Source organism: Pollicipes pollicipes, unplaced genomic scaffold (genome assembly GCF_011947565.3).
Source record: "Pollicipes pollicipes isolate AB1234 unplaced genomic scaffold, Ppol_2.1 Scaffold_3087;HRSCAF=3621_pilon_pilon_pilon, whole genome shotgun sequence".
NCBI lineage: Eukaryota > Metazoa > Arthropoda > Thecostraca > Pollicipedomorpha > Pollicipedidae > Pollicipes > Pollicipes pollicipes.
Window position 1 is genome coordinate 4,776,190 of NW_023596225.1, and position 21,439 is coordinate 4,797,628.

A 21,439-nucleotide genomic window follows, 5' to 3' on the forward strand; every position below is an offset into this window, starting at 1 on the left:
TTGCAGAAGCAGACTTTTCTGACTGAGAGCCACGGTTGGAATCTGCAGGGAGGTGCCCCACTCTGGGACGAGTTCTGGGGCTCCCGCCGTCAGATGGAGACGGGGGACCGGCCGGGGCACGCTTGACGCCAGCGTACCCGGTCCGGGGTGGCGGCGGGGGAGGGCCCATCGGCGGGCCTCTACCGGGCGTCTGGGGGTCAGCGGGGGCCTCCACTGGCCTTCTCGGCGATGGTGTGCCACTGCGAGGGGTGGGCTCCTTGCTTGCAACGGACAAGCGATTGGCCGTCTTAGCCCTCTCCAACTCCGCTAGGCGGGCCCGCTTGGCGTCGCGGGCGCGCCTGTCCGCCTCATGCCGTTCCATCGTTTCCGCTGCTCGTCCACACACACTCGCCAGCGTCGCCGGAGGCGACGAGGGCAGCGGAGTGACAGACGGCGAGGAAGGCCGAGCCCGCGGACCATGGCCGCGCTTGACCACCGTCCATCCCTCCTCCTCCCCCGCCTGCGACCCCAACGACACATGAAGGTCCGGCGGCACAGCGTTGGTAGAGCAGGACGCAACTGAAGGACCAGGAGGATCCGACTGGGCGGGGGTCGCCCGCCCCGCCGGCACCACAGACAAACCGAAGGATCGCAGGAGCGTGATGAGTTGGACCGCTGACATGTGACTGATGCTGGTGGACTGTGGTACAGAGGTTTTGGATTTTTCGGCATAAGATACCTTGGGGTGATTAGCCTCATACTGTTCACCGCGCCTCGCGGAAAGAAATGTTCTTTGAAGTTTTGAGTGATATAATTTCCTTTTCCTTCATGAAGGCTGGACAACTTCGATCGAAAGTTGTGTGCGGTACCTGCCCCGTGCCACAGTTCACGCACCAGGGCTGCACAGAGGTACACTGGTCTCCCGAATGCTCGGAAGATGCACACTTCCCACAGACAGCTCGATTGCGGCAGTGTGGTTTTGTATGACCAAAGCGCTGGCATTGAAAACATCGCATCGGATTCGGAACGAAGATCCTGACTTTCACAACTGCGTAGCCAATGCGGATATCAGACGGTAAATCAGGCCGGTTGAATGTCAGTATAATGTTGTTTGTAGGGATTTGGTCATCACCCCTCCTGGTCGTGATCCTACGTGCTGCCGTGACCCCGAAAATTCCCAACTCTTCGACGATTTCCTCCTCGCTGACGTCACGAAGGTCATAGCAGTTTATGATACCTTTTGAGAAATTTTTGGTGTGGTGCGGTGTGACCGTGACCGGCACGCTCACGTCTCGCTTTGCACCCTCGGTTCTCGCGGCATATACAAATTCAGTTACAGTCAAAGCTCGAGTCGCATCGGTGCCGTTTGCGAACTCCACTTCGATCGCGCCGTCCCTCAGCTTGTCACAGCGGGTGACTTTTCCCAACCTGTCGCATCCGTTTCGGCGCTGAAACGGTGAAAGCGATGCCAGGTTCTTCACATCACTCCGGAAGACAAGAACGCGTGGGGCAGGTGGAACCGACTCCTCGCTGCACCCTAAATTCATCGCAGTCCGTCCCCCTCTCGGGGGGCGGGAGTTTTTTGGGTTTGTAGATGCCATGCAAGGTTGTTCTTTATTTCGGCACCGGGGCTCCCCACCCACCTCGGAGCCCAACTGGGGGACGGCCCACTCACCAGTTGGTGGTGGTGCCGCCAGGGCTACCTCGGTGCTATACGGGGCGGACGACGCCTCCCACACGGCCAGGTGTAACCGGGGAGACCCCTCCCCGTCCTGACCGTGGTTCAGCGCCGCCGCCCCTTGACCCCTTAAGCCGCTGCGCGCGGCCAGGCGCCCCAAGCGGAACCCGCAAGGAGCACCCAACCGCGACGCGAGCGACAAGCCGCTAGACCCGTGTGGGGCCCCACGGGCCCCCCGCGCCCCCGGATATCCTGGCCAAAGTGGAGTGTTGGGACGCGCCGTGACTGACCCGCACGACGCGCCCCTCAGCCACCAGGATCCGATCAACCCGGGGACGAGGGCGAGGGGGCACGGCGACCCCGATAAAACGAGGATCAGGAGTGGTGAGTGGGCCGGATGCGGGAAAATGGGTAATGGGAAGGGAGCAAGCGGGACAAGGAGAAGGGGCTCACGTACCGGCAGGGTCGCTACGCCCTGAGAGGAACAGCTTGCGCTGTCCACCCGTTACCGGAGCTGGGACCCGAGGGGGCGCTAGTCCCCTACACCGACCGAAGCCGGTGCCCCTGCGGGAGACCCCAGCGCTCCACACGGCTGCCGTGCCAGCGGGCGGCAATGGCGTGTCAGACACAGCTGCACTAGCACAGCGGCGGCGTGTGAGCCAGCGCGGCGTGCGGCGTACGCAGAAGCTGGGATGACGCGCCGTGTCGGCTTCCCAGCTGGCGTCGCAGTCTGGGTCGGCAGCTGCTCATGACCACGGGAATGGCAGAAGCCCGTAGCGCCTACCACCCCTTGGAACGCATCGCCGCCGGTCACGCCCTCCTGGCGCACTCGTCTTGACACCTGCGTCAGCGTCTTTACGGCGCTGGCGCCTGTGACTGCGGCTTCCGATGCGGCCACCAATGCCAGCTTCGTTACGGACCCCGCAGCCGACTACGGCTTCCGGCCGCGGCGAAGCCGAGTCTCGAGCAGCCTGGTGACGTCATCACGCCGAGCGCGCCGGCGAGTTGGCGAGGCGAGACGACGCGAGACGAGACGGGGCAGGCGAGGCGGGGCAGGCGAGGCGAGGCGAGGCAGGCGAGGCGAGGCAGGCGAGGCGAGGCAAGCGAGGCGAGGCGACGATGGTCCCGTCGACCAGGCTAACCCGGCAGCGATTTCTTCATTCACATGCCGGCCTATCGAACAAACTATCTATCATAAGAAGCAAACTATCGAACGCGAGTGCAACAGGGTTCCAACTTCTAAACAACAGACGCATAAAGAACGCACGGAGGCTTCCATACTACTCGAGGGGCAGCTAATGCGATAAGCAAATCCTGTCACTTGAGGGCCTTTTTGCAAAAGTTGCCCAGTGTTCAAAGTGGAAAGAACATCACTGTCGGATACCGTATAAACGCGCTTCCACGTGGGCACAAGCGCAATGAGCCGTTCATAGACCAACACACCGAGCAGCCTCATCGGTTGACGTTTCTGTTCACTGTGCGGCCCCAGCAGGTCTGCTTCCGCCCATGACGTCACCGCCTCTCACGCCACTCGCAGTCCGCAAACGCGCCCCGGAACGCATCCGACAATGCGCTTCCAACGTCGCGAGTTTGCTAACAAACGGCGTAGTCCTTCGCCGTCACCGTTAATAATGGATACGGGTCGCCCGTGGGACACTACGCCTAACAATTTGCAGCAAACCAACAACACGGAAGCGCGGGGCGACGTTGACTCACAGGTATTGACATGGCCCGCACGGGTGGCCCTGACCTAAAAACGGTCTGCCCCGGACGACGCCAAACCCCGTCAGCCCCACAGTCCTCGGCAGGGACGGGTCCAGTGCACTGGACCCACTCCATACACACACTCCACGACAGTCCACTCCGATCCACTCCACCTTATTCCATACCGGTTCCATTGCAGTGGAGCGGTGGGCACCTGCCAGCCAATTCACAGCGCTCCGGCGGGCGTGATCACGCCGCACCTGAAACCCCTCGCGATCCCCCAGCCCACGCGCCACACCCGACCTGGGGTGGACAGCCAACGCCAGTGACTCGCTCGCCACCAGCGGCGAGCGAGCCAACCCCCGCCACCGCAACAAACACGGTCGGAGCCACACATCGGCGACTCGACACCCGCCAGCCAAACGACGGCACCGCAACAAACACGGTCGGAGCCACAGATCGGCGACTCGGCATCCGCCAGCCAAACGACGCCACCGCAACAAACACGGTCGGAGCCACAGATCGGCGACTCGGCATCCGCCAGCCAAACGACGTCACCGCAACAAACACGGTCGGAGCCACAGATCGGCGACTCGACATCTGCCAGCCAAACGACGCCACCGCAACAAACACGGTCGGAGCCACACATCGGCGACTCGACATCCGCCAGCCAAACGACGCCACCGCAACAAACACGGTCGGAGCCACACATCGGCGACTCGGCATCCGCCAGCCAAACGACGACACTGCAACAAACACGGTGGGAGCCACACATCGGCGACTCGACATCCGCCAGCCAAACGACGACACCGCACCCACAACCCTCACCAGAAGGCATACCGCCGCGGTCCCCCTCGACCACCGGCCCCCGGTCCTCCCCCAGACCACCCACAAACCAAGGAGGCACCCACAACCCTCACCAGACGGCGCACCGCCGCGGTCCCCCATCGACCGCCGGCCCCGGTCCTCTCTCAAACCACCCACAACCCAAGGAGGCACCCAGAACCCTCATCAGACGGCACACCGCCGCCCCCCCCCCCCTCCCGACCGCCGGCCCCGGTCCTCTCAGACCAGGACCCGCACCACTTGTTGCGCGGGGGCGGCCGCGTAGCCGGCGCGCCACCCCGGGGCTCTCGACACGGCCCGCCGCGGGGCGGCGCCACTCGCGCCGCCGGCTGAAACGGGGGCACGTCGGCCGGCAGCGGGCCGGCGATACGCACGCGCCGTCCGCTGACCGTCGGCCAGCCCGAAATAGGCGGCGCCGCGCGCGCGCGCCCTGCCGCCGCCGCGTCGCGCTGCAGCGTTGCAGGCCGACGGGGACAAGGTCACGTGCCGAGGTGCGCACGGCCGGCGGCTCACCCGCCCGCGGCCGGCCAGCTGCGGCGGTCGGTGTCCCGGGCCGGCCGACGCCAGGTCGCCAGCGGAGAGAAGCCGCTGCCGCGGAGCGTTACGGACCATGCGCAGCGCACTGCCACGGCCGGCAGGCGCTGGGAGGCTGGAATGAACTTCCAAAGCCGCAATACTCACCCCATACCATGAGCTTGCAACGGACAACGCAGTTCAACCAGCCGCGAACGCACACGACATTCCTCGGCCGGGAGGGGTGAGAGGGCATCTTGCCAGGGCAGGACTGGCCAGTACACTCGAACCATCCGGGGTGAGAGGGCATCTTGCCAGGGCAGGACTGGCCAGTACACTCGAACCATCCGGGGTGAGAGGGCATCTTGCCAGGGCAGGACTGGCCAGTACACTCGAACCATCCGGGGTGAGAGGGCATCTTGCCAGGGCAGGACTGGCCAGTACACTCGAACCATCCGGGGTGAGAGGGCATCTTGCCAGGGCAGGACTGGCCAGTACACTCGAACCATCCGGGGTGAGAGGGCATCTTGCTAGGGCAGGACTGGCCAGTACACTCGAACCATCCGGGGTGAGAGGGCATCTTGCCAGGGCAGGACTGGCCAGTACACTCGAACCATCCGGGGTGAGAGGGCATCTTGCTAGGGCAGGACTGGCCAGTACACTCGAACCCAGGTCAATCAGTGGCTGACAGGACTGTGACGTCATCAGAAACAACCCCCGGCTGCGTCAGCCGGCGCACACAGAGGCGACGGCACACCGCTGTCATTCCGTCTTGGGACATGTAGCGTCTCGTTTTGCTACCAAAACCGGACAACCGAGACGCAGGCTAACCTTGGCGGTATCAACACGGAAAACGACAGAGCACGACCAGCCCAGCAATGTGGGTTATGACAGCACTTTGAATAGAGGATCAAAAGGCTGATGTGACTGACACCTGACATATTTCAGCTGTGATCTGCCGTTTCTCCCCAGCGACATACCAATGCCGTCAATCTGGAACAACAGCCACATCTGGCTGTGCCTGACTTGCAGGCATCAAGGAAAGGCCTCTGATGCTCCTGAACTGTAATCAGCTCAAAGCACGCGTCATCCATCCTCCCAAGTCAGACAGCTCTGTGCCAACACTGAGACTTCCGGGGCTCTTGGTCTTACCACACTGTTGTTTTTTTGTGCTGTTCAGCTTTCATTTCCGGGCGCTTTCGAAGGTTTCACGTTCGGTTATGAGCGGAACGGGCAAGAACAAGTGCAGTGACGTCATTGGGGCACACGCGCCTCGCTGGCCGCGCGCGGACATGTGTTGCCTGTCGAAGATGGTCGACGATCGAAATTCAAACTTCTGTTGAAATTTGATCAATTATGTCGTGACATCGCTTTCCTATTTCTTCTTCGCTGCCAGCATATTCGGACCAATGAGACCACCATTTGTAACATGCAGCTTTTCTATTTGTTTTCGGTTCCAACAGACCGTCTACAGTTAGTCTGGTCCAGAAATCTAGCCCGTCCACCTGAATCAATGCATCAGTCACGCCATCCTCTGCCAGAGGACGGGTATTTCAGCCAGCTCGCGGCCCGGTTTCACCAGCCAGATTCAGGAGGAAACCTCTCGGACGGATTTAGTCCTGCGAGAGTAGCGCGACAAAATATACAAAGCCACGCTACCGTCCATACACAGGACCGGCGCCAAGTAATGCGGGTGCCAACCACTCCCCATCGCTTCGGCCACGCTACGACGGCACCAGGCAGCTGCCGCGCGCGGCTGGGACGGCTGACTCAGACAACAGTCGCAGACGGACTGGGGCGGCGTTCAGTTCGGTCGTTTGTTTTGCCTTGGTCGCCACCTAATCTCAGACTTCAGCATTGTTGCGGGTAAATAAAATCCGCAAATAATAATAAAAACAAATAAAATCCGCGGCCTCGGCGACCTTATTCAAACAGGGCACAGCTGGAATTGGTCTACGTCACGGCGCAGCTGCGAGAGACATCTATTGAGCCGATGATGCACTACTCGGGGGTCATCATCAAATATCTGCCTCGGTTGAATGAGAGCACTGTACATGATTGTCTTTTCCGACAGAATTTCCGAGAAGTTCAGCGCAGTCACAGCCCGTCAGCGCTCCTCGTTTTCCACTTCGGGCGGAAGCGAACGAAAATTCAGGGGCGGTGAACTAACAGCCAGAAAAGCATGTGCCTTGACGGAGATAAAAAAGTCCTCTAGTAGCTGCTTACGAGGCAGGGACAACTCATCGTGACAAGATGGCGCAAAATGCACGAGGCTTCTGTCACGTGCACTCCTTCGGGTGTTCTGTTAAAATCTCCTCAGCACCACCAACGCCGGCAATGCTCTTCCGCTGGGCCGGCGCCGCTGCATGCCAGACCGGGCGGTCGCCGGGCGGCGGCGCCCCGCTCCCGAGCCCGGCTCCGTACAGACCGCCCCCGTCATCCGGCATCCTAGCGGCGGCCCCGCCGAGGGCGCCGCTGTCCGCAAGGTCGCCGGACCGGCCGACCCCCCCCCCCCCCTCCCCCCCCGGCCCCGCAAACACGGCGAGCACGCCGGCGCCCCGGCCGCGTGCACGCGTGCGATGCACAACACACTGGCGGCCGTCGGACGGGCCAGGGCGGCGGCGGCCAGCGGCGCGCACATGACCCACCTCGTGACGCACCAGCCGCGCCGACTGGATCCTCCTCGCTCCTCGCCAACAGCTGCTGGAGCACGCCTCTGGGAGCAGACGGAGCGGACGTTAGACCACGTGATCCGCAGCACTGGTGAACGCTATGGCTGTGCTGCACCACAGGGCGGCACAGCGCGACCGCGCGCAGCAGTACGGTCACGCACTGCAAACATGGGACGCACCAACCAAGGTTCGGCATGCTTTGGCGTTGCAACTGATACAGCGGCCGATGAGGCCTCTCATTTTAACTGACCCCACGTCGAATTTTGTTCACGTTTCTTCGCCGGCCACCAGGTGTGTTCACAATGGCACAACACAGCATCCATCATCACACGCGCACAACTCGAGCACGGTCCCAGCGGCCGTGACCACTGCGGCCTTGGCTCCACCTCCGCGGCCCTGCGAGTCCCGGCTCAGCCCGCCCCGGTCCGGCCCGCTCGCGCCGGTCACCTCACGGCACGAGGCGCCGCGCGCGCCCTGCGAGTCCCGGGTCAGCCCGCCCCGGTCCGGCCCGCTCGCGCCGGTCACCTCACGGCACGAGGCGCCGCGCGCGCCCCCCGTGGGGCCGGGCGGCGGCGGCGGCGGCCGAAATAAACAGAGCGAAGGCGGCGACGCCGGAGTCGGAACCGGGTCAGCCGGCGCGGTGCCCGGGCCGGCCGCAACGGCGGCACTACGCGCTGCGCCCGCCGCGTGCCGGCCGCTGACGTCGGCGAGGGCACGCGCAGGCCCGGCCGCGTGGGCGCGCCGCTGCGCCGGCCAGTGCCGGGTGGTGGGTAGGTCAGGGCGCAGGCCGGAGTGTGGGCGGTGCGTAGTTCGCCGGGTGGGTTGCCGGACACGCCGGTGCGTGGGCGGGTGGGCGCGCTGTGATCCGGATGGCAGCGTGATTGGGCCAGGGTGGCGATGAGAGCGGGCGACGGAGAGCAGCAGCCGGCGGGAAGTTCGGCTCGCCGGCGAGTGGGAGCACGGGTGGGCGGAGGCGCGGGATGCCGAATGCGGGGGTACATGGGGTGCGTGGGGTGCCTGGGCAGGTGGCCGTTTGCGCACCCAAATACGTGCGCAAGCGCGCAAGTGTCAACAGCTTGTTGCGCGGCATGCTTACGACAGAGTGAGAGTTTGTGGAATTTATGTCCACGCGCTCAAACAACATACAGACCCAAATGCACACACGCATGTGAGCGCAGGCACCAAGGATGTATGCATCCATAAATGAGGCGTGTGTACGCCCGTAGTGAGCCTTCTACACACCGGCGCTGTGGCAGACCAACACTGAGCACGCTAGCCAGCGCGGGCGCGCGTGTAACGCCGCCGTGCGCCACTTGTCCAGCGGCCCGAGATGCAGCCCATGGCAGGGCAGCCAGAGCCTGAGCCCGGCGACCAGCGGCGCTGGCTTCTCGGCGGGGAGGGAAGCTCGGGCCTGCAGTGTGCGGCCCGAGCTGCAGCCCACTGCCCGACCAGCGGCGCTGGCCTCTCGGCGGGGAGGGAAGCTCAGGCCTGCAGTCCGCGGCCTACGGAGCAGAGCTTCCCGGAACCAACCGTCCGGCAGCGCCCGAGAGCCGCCGGCCTTGAGCGCCAGGGACGCGGCCAGCACGGCACGGGACACGTGCTCACTTCGGCTCAGCGTGGCAACCACGGCCGGCGTTTGCCAAAAAGTTGAATAAACTCGGTCAGCGAGGCCAATGGTCAAAGGGTCAAGGCCACTTTGGGCTTCCAAACATGTTCGGTGGTAACGTGATTATGACCAGCAACTGAGGTCACCGCGGCGTGCGGTGACAGATTTGAGTTCTCAAGGCGAAAACATCTGATCCTCGTCCTCACGGACCACCGTCGTGACAAAACTTTATATATATATATATATATATATATATATATATATATATAATACGGAATATAAATCTACAGGATCAATGCGGGAGACGCTGGAATCCCTCTCCGAGGAGACCGCCGGTCAGAAGCGGAGGCGGTGTCATTATCAGGGGTCTGCAGGAGCTAATGTCATAGAGACGGGGAGGGGGAGCGGCGGCGGGGGAGACGGCGGATGGGGTCGCACCGCGTCACGTCGACAATTAGAGCATACGACATGAGTATCGTGCGAGGAAGGGGAGAACGGTCGGCGGTCCAGTGGTCACACAGCAACCCCGCGGGCGATCTATCGCCGGCTCGAGCCAGCTGACACGAACCACAACGAACGGCTCTGAACGACGGCTCCCCAGCAGCGCACCGGCTCCGTTACACGGTGTGGACTCGTGTTCTCGTGGCGTGATGGCATGGCTTTGTGTCATTGATAACGATGTCAGCAAGAAATCATTTCGATCCAGGGGAAGAAAGGATTTGTATTATGGGGAAGAAAAGACTTGGATCATGGGGAAAACAGATTGGGATCATGAGGAAGAAGGAATTTCGATCAAGGAAGAACGGATTTAGATCACGGCTCGATCAGGCACATGCCTGCAGCTCAGCACGTTCAGTGTTCGTATTGCTACCATAAGCGCGGTGGAATGTGCGATGGGCGAGTATAACACTGGATGACAGGGGACAAGATAGAGGGGAAGAGAAACTTCACGATAAAAGTCAGCGAGAGGGAAGCATACACAGACGCATATCAGCGGCGGTAGAGCGTCTGTGAAAGGGGGGGGGAGGGAGGGAAGGGGCCAATACGGTCCATACTTCGGTTCTTTCTATGCACCACCATACGACTAACGTTACATATTGCCCCGAGTCGGGGGCAGCTACCTCCATCTCACCCCTCCCTCCCCCCTCTCACCGGCACAGACATATGAATACAAGTTCATGCATGTAACGCATAAGCGAGGAGTATGGGTATGGTATGGTATGGTATGTATGTATGGTAAAAGGTATGGGAACGAGGGGGGGGGGGAGGGAAGGGAAGGGAGGGAGAGGTGTCAACGATAGGAGGACGGACGTACGGAAAGCGAGGGAAATTATGTACACTGAAACAATTCAGCACAAACGAACACATTGCGAAGGCTGCCCCCCAAAGCATGCATCATCACTTAACCAGATATCATGAAGACCGGGGGAGTAGCTTGAGTCAAGAACACGCAAAACAAGCGGAGACAACAGCAAACAAGCAGAACACTGAACAGGCGGCAATCCGGCGCGAGCGAACAGCTAGAAACAAGTGCATGCAGCACGACACAAACGCCAGAGGAAACCCGTCCGCCTGGCAGCGATGGAGCACACTACATAACCGCTGACCAGCACGGCCGGGCTTTCACCAAGGGCCCGCGGAACGCAGCCTACACTGCAGCAGAACGGTGCCAGCAACGAGCACGTGCGTGCGCGGGCCACGCGCAGAAGTGTAAAACACCACAAAGACTGGGAGTGACAGGAATCCCCATCTGGTCAACACACGGCACTAGCGTAGCCCAAGCTCGAGTGAACCACTTAAAACGCGACGACAAGCTGCACAGCACGACAGAGGAAGACACTCGCATTACAAACTGCTCTCGCACATGTCTACAGAGGCGTGCTGCCCCACTCACTCAGCGTAACGGTGAGCCAACATGCAGATCACAACCATGGCGATGCATGGCAATAGCTCTGCACGCGCAACGGGGGCGCGGGGTGTTGACCGCACGAAGCGTGGTCCACAGGGATGGCCAGAAAATGTTGCGCACGGACATGGCCCAAGTAATCACTATCTAGCAGGAAGCAGTGCAAATATATATGCACCACAAAATGTCGTGAAAACTGCACAGGAAGTCAGGATTGTTGTTCAAGGGTCAATACCAGCGCACAGGCAAATCATTCGCAGATGCCCATCAGCGTCATCAAACGTAGCGCCAGATGACGCTGGCGGATTGCCAAATCTAGCGGCGCCAACCCGTCTAACCCGCCCGGACGCCAGTCGAAAACGGTCGCGGTGACAGTGACCAGCCCCCGGGCCAGGCGTCGCGGCCCTTGGCGTCGCGGCCCCCTCCACCGAGCCGCGGTCGGGCCGTCAGGCGGCCGGCGGCGGCCGGCCCACTGACCTGCTGCTGCGACGGCGGCGCCGGCGCGTGCGGCCCGTGCGGTCGGGACGGGGCGCGCCGGCCGACTCCGGCGCCGCCGGCCGGCCGCCGCCGGGCCGCGGCGCCGCTCAGCGCGCGTATTGATTCCGCATCGCTATGGTTATATTGATTGGCGCGGCGCGCGCAGGCCGGCGGCGGCGGCGGCGGCGGGTCGGCCACTGGCCGCTCGGTCGCGCCTCTGGCCGCTCCGACGGCCGCCAGGCCAGGTCCTGCGGCCGGCGCCCCCGTCTACCCGCGCCGCCCGGCCAGCTCCGCCGCGACAGCCCGTGGCATCTGTCGCATCGCGAGCACGGCAGACTCCCTGCTGATGCTGCTGCGGTGGTGGGGACAAGGCGCAGACCGCGGAGGATCGCTACCGGTCAGCGCCCTCTGTGGAGATCCACCAAAGAATCCACAGGAATTCGCTTCTGATCTGCGCCCTCTGCGGGGATCCGCCAAAGGGTCCCCCAGGGATCCGCCACTGGTTGGCACCCTCTGCCGGGATCCACCAAAGGGTCCGCAGGGATCCGCCACTGGTCAGCACCCTCTGCGGGGATCCACCAAAGGACCCGCAGACATCCGCCACTGGTCAGCACCCTCTCCGGGGATCCACCAAAGGATCAGCAGACATCCGCCACTGGTCAGCGCCCTCTGCGGGGATCCACCAAAGGATCAGCAGACATCCGCCACTGGTCAGCGCCCTCTGCGGGGATCCACCAAAGGATCAGCAGACATCCGCCACTGGTCAGCGCTCTCTGCGGGGATCCACCAAAGGATCAGCAGACATCCGCCACTGGTCAGCGCCCTCTGTGGGGATCCACTAAACGATCCGAAGGGATCCGCTCACGAGCTCAGAGAGCCGGCAAACTTATTTCGGGTGTTGCAGTCTCCGACGATAGCTCGCGTCACCCGCTGGCGCCTGGCATCCCCTGCCGCACAGGTCAGCCGCACAGGCCTGGGGCGGGGAGCGCTCACCTGTCTAACTGATGCATAGCACCGGTTTGTCCGGGGCTGACCACACTCAACAGATGGAAATGACCGCTCATGCCCCGGCGGCATTGCTTGACGGCAGACAAGGCGTAATCAAGAATACTTACCGGGAGGAGGCTTTAGCCTGGCTAATGAGGCCATGGGGACGGACATTACGCTGCATGCTGAAGTCAGGAATAGCAGTAATGTGCCGAAAAGAAGCACTTTTCCTTAGAAAAAATTCGCGAAAGCGTCTAAGGCCGTGTGTGCTGAGACGAAAATAATATGAAACAAAAGAAGGAACACGCGTGCATTACAGATTCAATACTCCAACGTGACCAGACATATATCCCTGACAGCTGCCGACTTGTGTTCAATTCACCTGCGCGTGATTCAAGTCAATCCTCATTTAGCCATTTCGGATGCCAAATCGTGATTCGGGTCATATGCAGCTCGTATAACTGACTTGAATCACTTTGGTTCAGTTCATTTTATGCTAATGAACATGATCCTTGCCCTGACGTACAAAAAAGATAAACCCAGGACAGAATACACTAAATTCGAAAAAAATGGGAATAGGAAAAAAAAACGCCGCAAAATTAATACGTTATACAGATATATTCCCAGATAACAACAGCTCTTAAAGACATTCGGAATGCCTAGGGTGAGCACGGAATGCCTAGGGTGAACACGCTCTAGGGTGAGTGAGTCAAACTGGCCCCCCAAAGGTTTTTCCGGAATGGTTTCCGAACGGCGCGGCGTAGCCGCGCCAAATTTTGCATGGCTGGAGACCATTGAATGGCGAATCGTCTGGCATCACACATTTAGATGTCTCTTGTAAGGTCGCTGACCTATGGCAGGTGAGTCAGGCCATGGCTTCAGCGAAGGCCATTTCTAGAGAATCGTTCAATCTGGTCCAACAACGGAGTAATAGACGAAGCCATACATCTCTGAGATACTTTCTTAGGCAGCACAACAATTGAATGAACAAGTTACACTGACCTGGGATCAGCTATCAAGGTCAGACCAAGGTCATAACCAGTTGCATTACTCTAGAGCTTGCTGAACGGGGGAGTTTCTGGTGCCAATTTTGAATTTATTGATGACAAGGAGCTGCATTATACACCTTCCACAGACTTCTTAACGGTTAGGTTCGACAGACTTCTTAACGGTCACTGACCTAAAATAACCCAGGTCAACATTTTGTTTATAGAAACATACTGCCTAGCGTAATCTTTGTCAGTTATTCAAATGCAAAGCTCAAAGCAATATTGTATGATTTTGGTCAGCATAACCTTCAAAAGGTCAAAAACGTCACTGACCTTTAATGAGCACGCAGACTTTTGCTTAGAACGGTAATATAAGGTTTAGGGGCTCTTTGGAGACCAATCTGGAATTTGACCTTGTTTGACCTTATTTGACCCGAAAGTCATGACCTAGGAACCTTAAAATTTGACCTAAGTAAGTTAACGTGCATGTCAACACGCCCTGTGAATTTGGTGTTTCTAGCTCTCTTAGTTCCTGAGATCACGAGGGGTCAAGTCGACCCCTCACCTCCTGTATCTCCAACCGGCCGCCCGGTAGCGTGTTAAGGACTATCGAAAATAACATGGAAAGAAAAATGAGGATGCCCATCAAAGTGGGCATCAGGGGCGGGCATATGGAGAATTTGGCTATCTAATGTGCAAATGAATCACTACGAATCACAAACATAGCAGCTAAATCTAGAAATATCATCGCCACAGTGCTCACAAATGAGCTAAGCATAACGCGCATGACATTGCACCTCTTTTTCTCTGCCCGCGTTTAATTATCAACCGGGAGCGAGCTTTTCTACCCTGAGACTTCTGATGAGCACTGACCACACTTCAAATCTTGTGAACTTCAAACGGGCATGATCGGCGCAGAGGAAGGGTGTTTAAAAAGGCTTTCATCCCAACGACCGTTAATTTCTTATATGGTGAGCATCCATTCGTCCGGCAATGCCAATTACTGTTCACTGGGGATGGCTAAGCGCAAAGGGCGGTGGTGTGCAATATCACCCATAGTAGATGTCAAGGGGAGTCGAAACTATGGTCAGGCATCCTTTGTCATCTGTAATTCCGCGAGCAGTCTGGAGCCATTGTGAATGGAAAGTAATAAACAAACATGTGAAACGCAGCATAAATGTGAACTATCAGATAATCACAGCACACGCACGTCCGACGCACGTAGAATACTATGCCAGCAGCTACTGTGGACATACAACTTCTCACACAAATTGTAAGTGGAAACGTTTTACCGTCCATTGCCTACAAGTGTTTCACCCGATTTGCACCAGTTTTGCCCACATTTTGGTTCCTTGGCCTGACTTAAAAATTACACGGGTACCCTGTGCACCAACTTAAGTTGTATGAAACATAAACGGCAACTTATCTGTTAGTTGCAGGCAGACTACAAATGACAGAGGGATCTTGGAACGTGGGTTATTTCCTCCTTAACTTTTACTGATCCGCGCACAAGTCTCTTACTTCCTCATCATTTCTCCCTAACATCTTTACATCTGACATATTGGGGATAATTTCCTTCCTAACTCTCATTCATCGGCGTCCATTACCATTTCACATGTTTCACCTAGACTTTTAAACAACTGTCAACAAGGTGACTTTGTGTTTAGCATGCCGATACCAACGACTAATGGCAAGGTGGAATGCAGTTGGCTGTTTGATCCTGATCTGCGTATGAGCAAATGACCGTTATGAGGCTCGTTTTGTCATGCATATGGTGTTTGTCCTCATGCTTTATTTTCTATATGTGTAGGAAGCATTAGCACTCTGCCTTCCGTCACTGATGTGTATGACCTTGAAAGCATTCGAATGATCGCATGCTATATGTGATAGGCTGAAAATGACCGCAGAATACAGAGTGATGTTGGAACCATATATTACTTTGGTCCCTTCGTTGTTGTTTGCAAATGTCTTCTATTTTGGCTCATGCGTAGTTGGCAGTTGAAATATAGCTACTTCAATTGATGGGTCTTGCAACTTCCCTGAAATTAGAACATTAACTACGAATAAACCTCCTAGGGGGATTCCTCTTTGATTTCTACCTGCATCCGTCTCAATGAGGAATCACTGCAAAAACTACCCCCGTTTGATTTTGAATCAAACACATGGAGTGATTTGAATCAATCTCGATTCACCCAAATTTTGCACGATGTGACAGTGTGGTTCGAAATTTAAAGACTGTGTGCATATCAGTACAGTTGGGACCGTTCATACATGCACATAATGCACATGCGTCAATGCGTCCGGACCGTAACACTGTGTTGGCCAGTGCCAGCATCGCACGACCTCTCCTTCCTCATGTCCTTTCATCACGAGCAATTTGTTGTTGTTTTTTCTACGTGCCCAGGTTTCCTAGTCCCGCGTTTGGTGGCCTCGTAGTTAAGACGGCCGACCCGAAATTTTCCAACCGGAAAGCAGCGTTATTTTACAGGGCCTTTACGCTCAGACACATACTAGATCTCCACTCTCTACCAGACTCGACTGGGGGGTTTGCGCTGGTAGCGAAGGTTCATATGAAGAACACAGCACAGACCATAGACCACAGACCACAGACCACAGACCACAGACCATGGACCACAGACCCCAGACCTAACGTCACGGATTATAGACCTGAAAACCTGTCGCCATGTACTGGGTATGGGTACGAAGCCAGGCTTCTGGCTTCAAAACCGAATTCGAAGCTCAGACACTAACATGAATCCGAAGTCGAGGACAAAGTCAGTGGCTTCAAAATCTTGAACTGCAAAACCGAAGTCGGTAGATTCATATGTTTAACACGTGAAGCAGAAGAAAGAGAGTGAAGCGTGAAGAGTCCAAAGTCAGTGGCTTAGAGCTCCGTAAACACGACGCCGAGACCAAAGCCAGAGGCTGGGAGGTTAGGAAACACGAACGCCAAGTCGAATTTGTCAGTTTAAAATCACGAGGTCGAAGCCGAAGCCGAATCCAGTATGCAGTATAGTTTGGCGAAACCCAGATCGTTTTTGGTGTCTGGTAAAATTGTGTGCATCAGAAAGTATCATCGTGGTTTTGCGGCATGCTTGAGAAGAGCTGGTACCATTACAGATGGACGAATGCTTCGGACTACCGTTCGTGCGTAATGTGATGGTGTGGACACAACGTTTCTGACAGCTAGCTATACAGTCGTCGTCAGGTGGTTAGTGGTCCGGGGAATAGTCCGCTGTTTTTGTTGCTGTTTTTTCCAAGCATGCTCACGGCCTAGCAAATTTAAGTTTATTGGGGTGACATTACGGGCAATACTGTTTAGTTGACAAGACTGAGTTAGATCGCAAATGCAGAGAACAATTCCCTGCGGCAAAGCCGAGGTCATCATTTCAGAATCCCATGAAACCCAAGCCGGAACGGTAATTTAAAACAGTTCGAAGCAGAAGTCAGCTTTCGCGACGACCCAGGCCCAACCCAAAGTCAAAGCCAAACCGTTCATGTCAGGAAGCCGAAGTTTAAGTTGCTGCCAGTTTTGGAAAATGACCAACAGCTGGCACCGAGCCCAAAGCCAGGGCCCAGGCCAGAGCCACTGGAGGAAAATCGCGGTTTCGCGAGGCCAAACCCGCAGACGAAGCCGACTTCGTCCGCACTTAGTAGAAGTATTGGGGCTTTCGGGCGCCTGGACTACGCGGGTCACATAGCGCTCCGACTTCGTCCCCACACCTGGTCGGTACTGGCCAAAGGTATCCGGCTATTTTGGCGATTTTTTGCAACCAAGGAGGTAATACACCGCGTCGAAACACTTCTGTACGCTTCGCAATACGGCACTGCACGAACCCGCCCCCCCCCCCCCCCCCATTAACGCAGCGTGAACTCCGCCTAGGGGTCCTGTTGTGTCAGGGCACCATGCTACGCCAGATGACTATCGTCGTAGCTGGCACGAATCGTGACATTGCAGAGCATAGCAGCATCTGCGCAGCCCAGTCCGACGAAAACGGTCTGGAGCAAAATCAGCCAGCAAACTCGAACGGTCTCGAGCCAGATAAGCCAGCAAACTCGAGTGGTCTGGAGCCAAATAAGCCAGCAAACTCGAACGGTCTGGAGCCAAATAAGCCAGCAGACTGGAACGGTATTCAACGGATGCTCAACATCACAGCCAACTGATGAAGATATGTGAGACTTGTACCTGCCCAGAACACTCCGCGGTCCACGAGCTGCAGGCCGTGCGACGGTTGGCAATTAAGGAAACGGACCACAGCTTCCTGTAATCACATCCGTCACGATATCACTAGGATACCTCCCGGATAGTTACGGGTATCTAAACAGACAATCGTGGAAAATGTCATTTCCACCCACCCCGACGCCACTGCGCAGGCTCACACAAGCTGGAGCGCCTGGCTCCCCCGCCACACCCTATGATGAACCCGTGTGTCATTGGGGCTTTATGACGCACTCAGCGGCTGAGGCTATATGGCGTCGCCTGCCTCTCACCCTGGCAGGAAGGGCGGGCGCCGCGGGGAATCGAACCCCGTACCTATGGTCTCCCAGACGCACAGTGGTTAACGAAGACGCGTTAACCACTGCACTACCAGTGCCCCCTATGGCGAACCCAATGAGTTTATCAGCGATCCGTTTTATGTCAATCAAAAGCACTTAAAAGCGTGTAATGTGAGATCATATAAGTCGCCTTCCTGAGAGACACTATTTTGGATAGCAACCAGCATCCAGACGTAGTTCTTTTTTACATGAACAGCGCACTATCGGCTTTACCCAGCTTCCTTTCACCTCGTCGACTGATGCTAAAAACGCGATCATCAGCACACCATTAACTGGGAAGAATTTCAGCTGACGTTTCGGGTGGTGTTAAAAAAGCAAAGACGTTCATCTACCCATTACATCGCACGCCTACACGAAATCTTCGGCGGCGTAAAAACTACGCTACAATCTTGGCAAGCTTGCGGAATCGTTCCCCACAACAGGAAAGTGGCGAGGGACACATCCTCCAACCTGTGACGGAGGCTATGGATCACATTCCACCCCTGTCGAGTCCGACCACCCCACCGGGGTGCCGTCTAGCGCCAATCCCGAAATTTGCTGACTCAGCCGGCAGGTAAGCTCCCACGACAGTGAATGAGCCACACGAGCGGCCCGTGTCGACGGCTCGTGACGGCCCCCGGCGGCGCGTCGGGAGACCGCCCTCCCACCGGCGCCTCCTCCTCCCGCACCTTTCACCGGGCGGCGACCCGTCGCCGCGGCGGCGGCGGCGGCGGCGGCGGCGGCGACCGCTCCCGCCCGGCGCCGGCGTCAGTTGCACGCCGTCTCCGGCAGGTGGCAGGCGCCGCGGCGGGAGCGCGTACCCGGCCGACGGCCCATCTCAGGCCGGCTCCAGGTGGCGCACGCACTGGCAAATGTGTTACGCGCGCCGCCGGCCGACCGCGCTGGCAACGAGACCGACTGGCGCGCGGAGGCGCCGCACGCGTGCGCACAGCCTCCCAGTACAGCGCCAAGCAGCGCGGCCCGCCAGTGCGGTGGCACATCACGAACCGACGAACCCGGCTGGGGACGAGCTGCCACCGGCCAGCCGACCCGGAATCATCAACGTTGTCGACGTTTGGCAACCCGTCGCCTCCCGACGGCAATGAATGAGTGCTGCCAACCCATTTATCGCTGTAGGGAAGCCGTGTCTAAGGATAAGATCGGGAGGCGCGCCCGTACCGATGCCTCCCAGCATGCAAATGTAACCGTAGTCCACGACCGTCCTGGGATAGGTGAACCGGACACCAACGCACTCAAGCTATATCCCCAGTTCCGTAGGCGGCGTGCCGCACCGAATTCCAGAAAAAAATCCAGTGATATGCTCCAATGAAACAAACAGCGCGAAGACATTTGACAAAAAATCTACTCATGAAGCTCATCAAGTCTAGATCTGATTTCTCATTATTCCTTTCAGACCCGAAGCCGGCCATCTTTTGCTGCAGGACAACTTCGCAAGTGGTGAGCATTGAGCAAACGTCGAAAAACTAAGTTATTTAAGTCATAATGCGGCCAACTGAGAACGCTTAGTTTCCTGTTTCGACCAGATTCTTAAAATTGAGTGAAAAATAACACCTGACATATAAACATGGCAATTTAAGCAAACCAGATATGCAAGCACACAGGATGTATTAACTTGCAAGCATCGTGCCTTTCCTCACGATAGCGTATCCTGATGCCCCATAGTGTTTGAGCACCCGGACCCGACCGATCCCTGGCTTCTTGTGCTCTTGCCGATCAGCAGTGTAATTAAGGCTTGAATTGCGGCTTCCTAAAAACTGTTATCCCGGATGCTTGTGGGCATCTCGGCGTCATTTCCATTCATGGTCGTCTCTATTTCGAAACCAAACATATCTGACCAAGGGTCCGCTCTTCAGACTCGCGACTTCCAGTACTTGATCCTCTCGCCCTACCAATGTTTACGAGCGCCATGCAGCATAAGTTCCGCCACGGTACCCCAAGGCCTCACGTGCACTGAAAAAGGTCTCGATTTATTTGATTTATTACACAAATATCTTAGTATGCTGTTGAACTCACTGACATTTCGCTCCGGTTGGGTCCCCTAAACGTGTTAGGCTCCCTCGCTCCGGTTGGGTCCCGTGAACATGTCAGGCTCCCTCGCTCCAGTTGGGTTCCATGAACGTGCCAGGTTCCCTCGCCCCGGTTGGGTCCCGTGAACGTGTCAGGCCCCCTCGCTCCGGTTAGGTCCCGTGAACGTATCAGTCTCCCTCACTCCGGTTGGGTCCCATGAACGTGTCAGGCCCGTCACTCCGGTTGGGTCCCGTGACGTGTTAGGCTCCCTCGCTCCGGTTGGGTCCCGTGAACGTGTCAGGTTCCCTCGCTCCGGTTGGGTCCCGTGAACGTGTCAGGCCCCCTCACTCCGGTTGGGTCCCGTGAACGTGTTAGGCTCCCTCGCTCCGGTTGGGTCCCGTGAACGTGTTAGGCTCCCTCGCTCCGGTTGGGCCCCGTGAACGTGTCAGGATTCCTCGCTCCGGTCGGGTCCCGTGAACGTGTCTGGTTCCCTCGCTCCGGTTGGGTCCCGTGAACGTGTCAGGTTCCCTCGCTCCGGTTGGGTCCCGTGAACGTGTCAGGTTCCCTCGCTCCGGTTGGGTCCCGTGAACGTGTCAGGCCCCCTCACTCCAGCTGGGTCCCGTGAACGTGTAAGGCTCCCTCGCTCCGGTTGGGTCCCGTGAACGTGTCAGGCCCCCTCACTCCGGTTGGGTCCCGTGAGCGTGTCAGGTTCCCTCGCTCCGGTTGGGTCCCGTGAACGTGTTAGGATCCCTCGCTCCGGTTGGGTCCCGCGAACGTGTCAGGCCCCCTCACTCCGGTTGGGTCCCGTGAGCGTGTCACGTTCCCTCGCTCCGGTTGGGTCCCGTGAACGTGTTAGGATTCCTCGCTCCGGTTGGGCCCCGTGAACGTCATCCCCCGGTGTTATCCAGGGCAGGCTCTATTGGACCCTGCTATCACTGAAATACTCGCCTCACCTGTCATAAACGGTACAGGGACTAGTGGATTTATTTTAACCGAGCCACGGCAATGTGAACAAAGAACTGAACATCATGCGCGTCTGGAGTACCTTCCGCGAATCTCACAAAGTTCATTGGGAATCCCTGGCTGCTTCATGATCATCCAGCAATCCTTGACAGCGCTATGACTTTATTGTGGCTAATGAATATCTTTGGAGACCCTAACACTTAATGGGGGGGGGGGGGGGACTTGATTGTGGTTCAACACATCAGGTATTAGACGCGACTTTAGTATCCTTTCCAGTAAGATGTGTCCTCTGTTTACACATGACCACATGGCATTTATGGTTCATATAATTTCACAGTGTGCCCAAAAAGACAATATTGTCTTTTTTCCTCTTTTGCTTTCTTATGCAATAACTATGGCTTCACCCTGGGTGTTTCGCCGCAACAATATTACTCTCATTTTACGATGACTCATCGCGCTTGAACCCAGACAGAGGACACGCGCTGCGATTGATGTGCCCCAACAAGAAGCCTGAGTATCAGTAAATCTTTGGTTCGGCAAACAGAACGAAGGAAT

At 57.5% G+C, this 21,439-nt stretch overlaps 1 long non-coding RNA gene across 1 annotated transcript in view; it reads right to left on the minus strand.

Annotated features, from left to right (window-relative positions):
- Positions 1-21,439, minus strand: part of LOC119090308 (uncharacterized) — a 76,705-nt gene that overhangs the window by 14,095 nt on the left and 41,171 nt on the right. Inside the window, exon 3 of the long non-coding RNA XR_005093205.1 lies at positions 7,369-7,436. This is a non-coding gene — a long non-coding RNA (uncharacterized LOC119090308). The remainder of the gene's footprint in view (positions 1-7,368; positions 7,437-21,439) is intronic.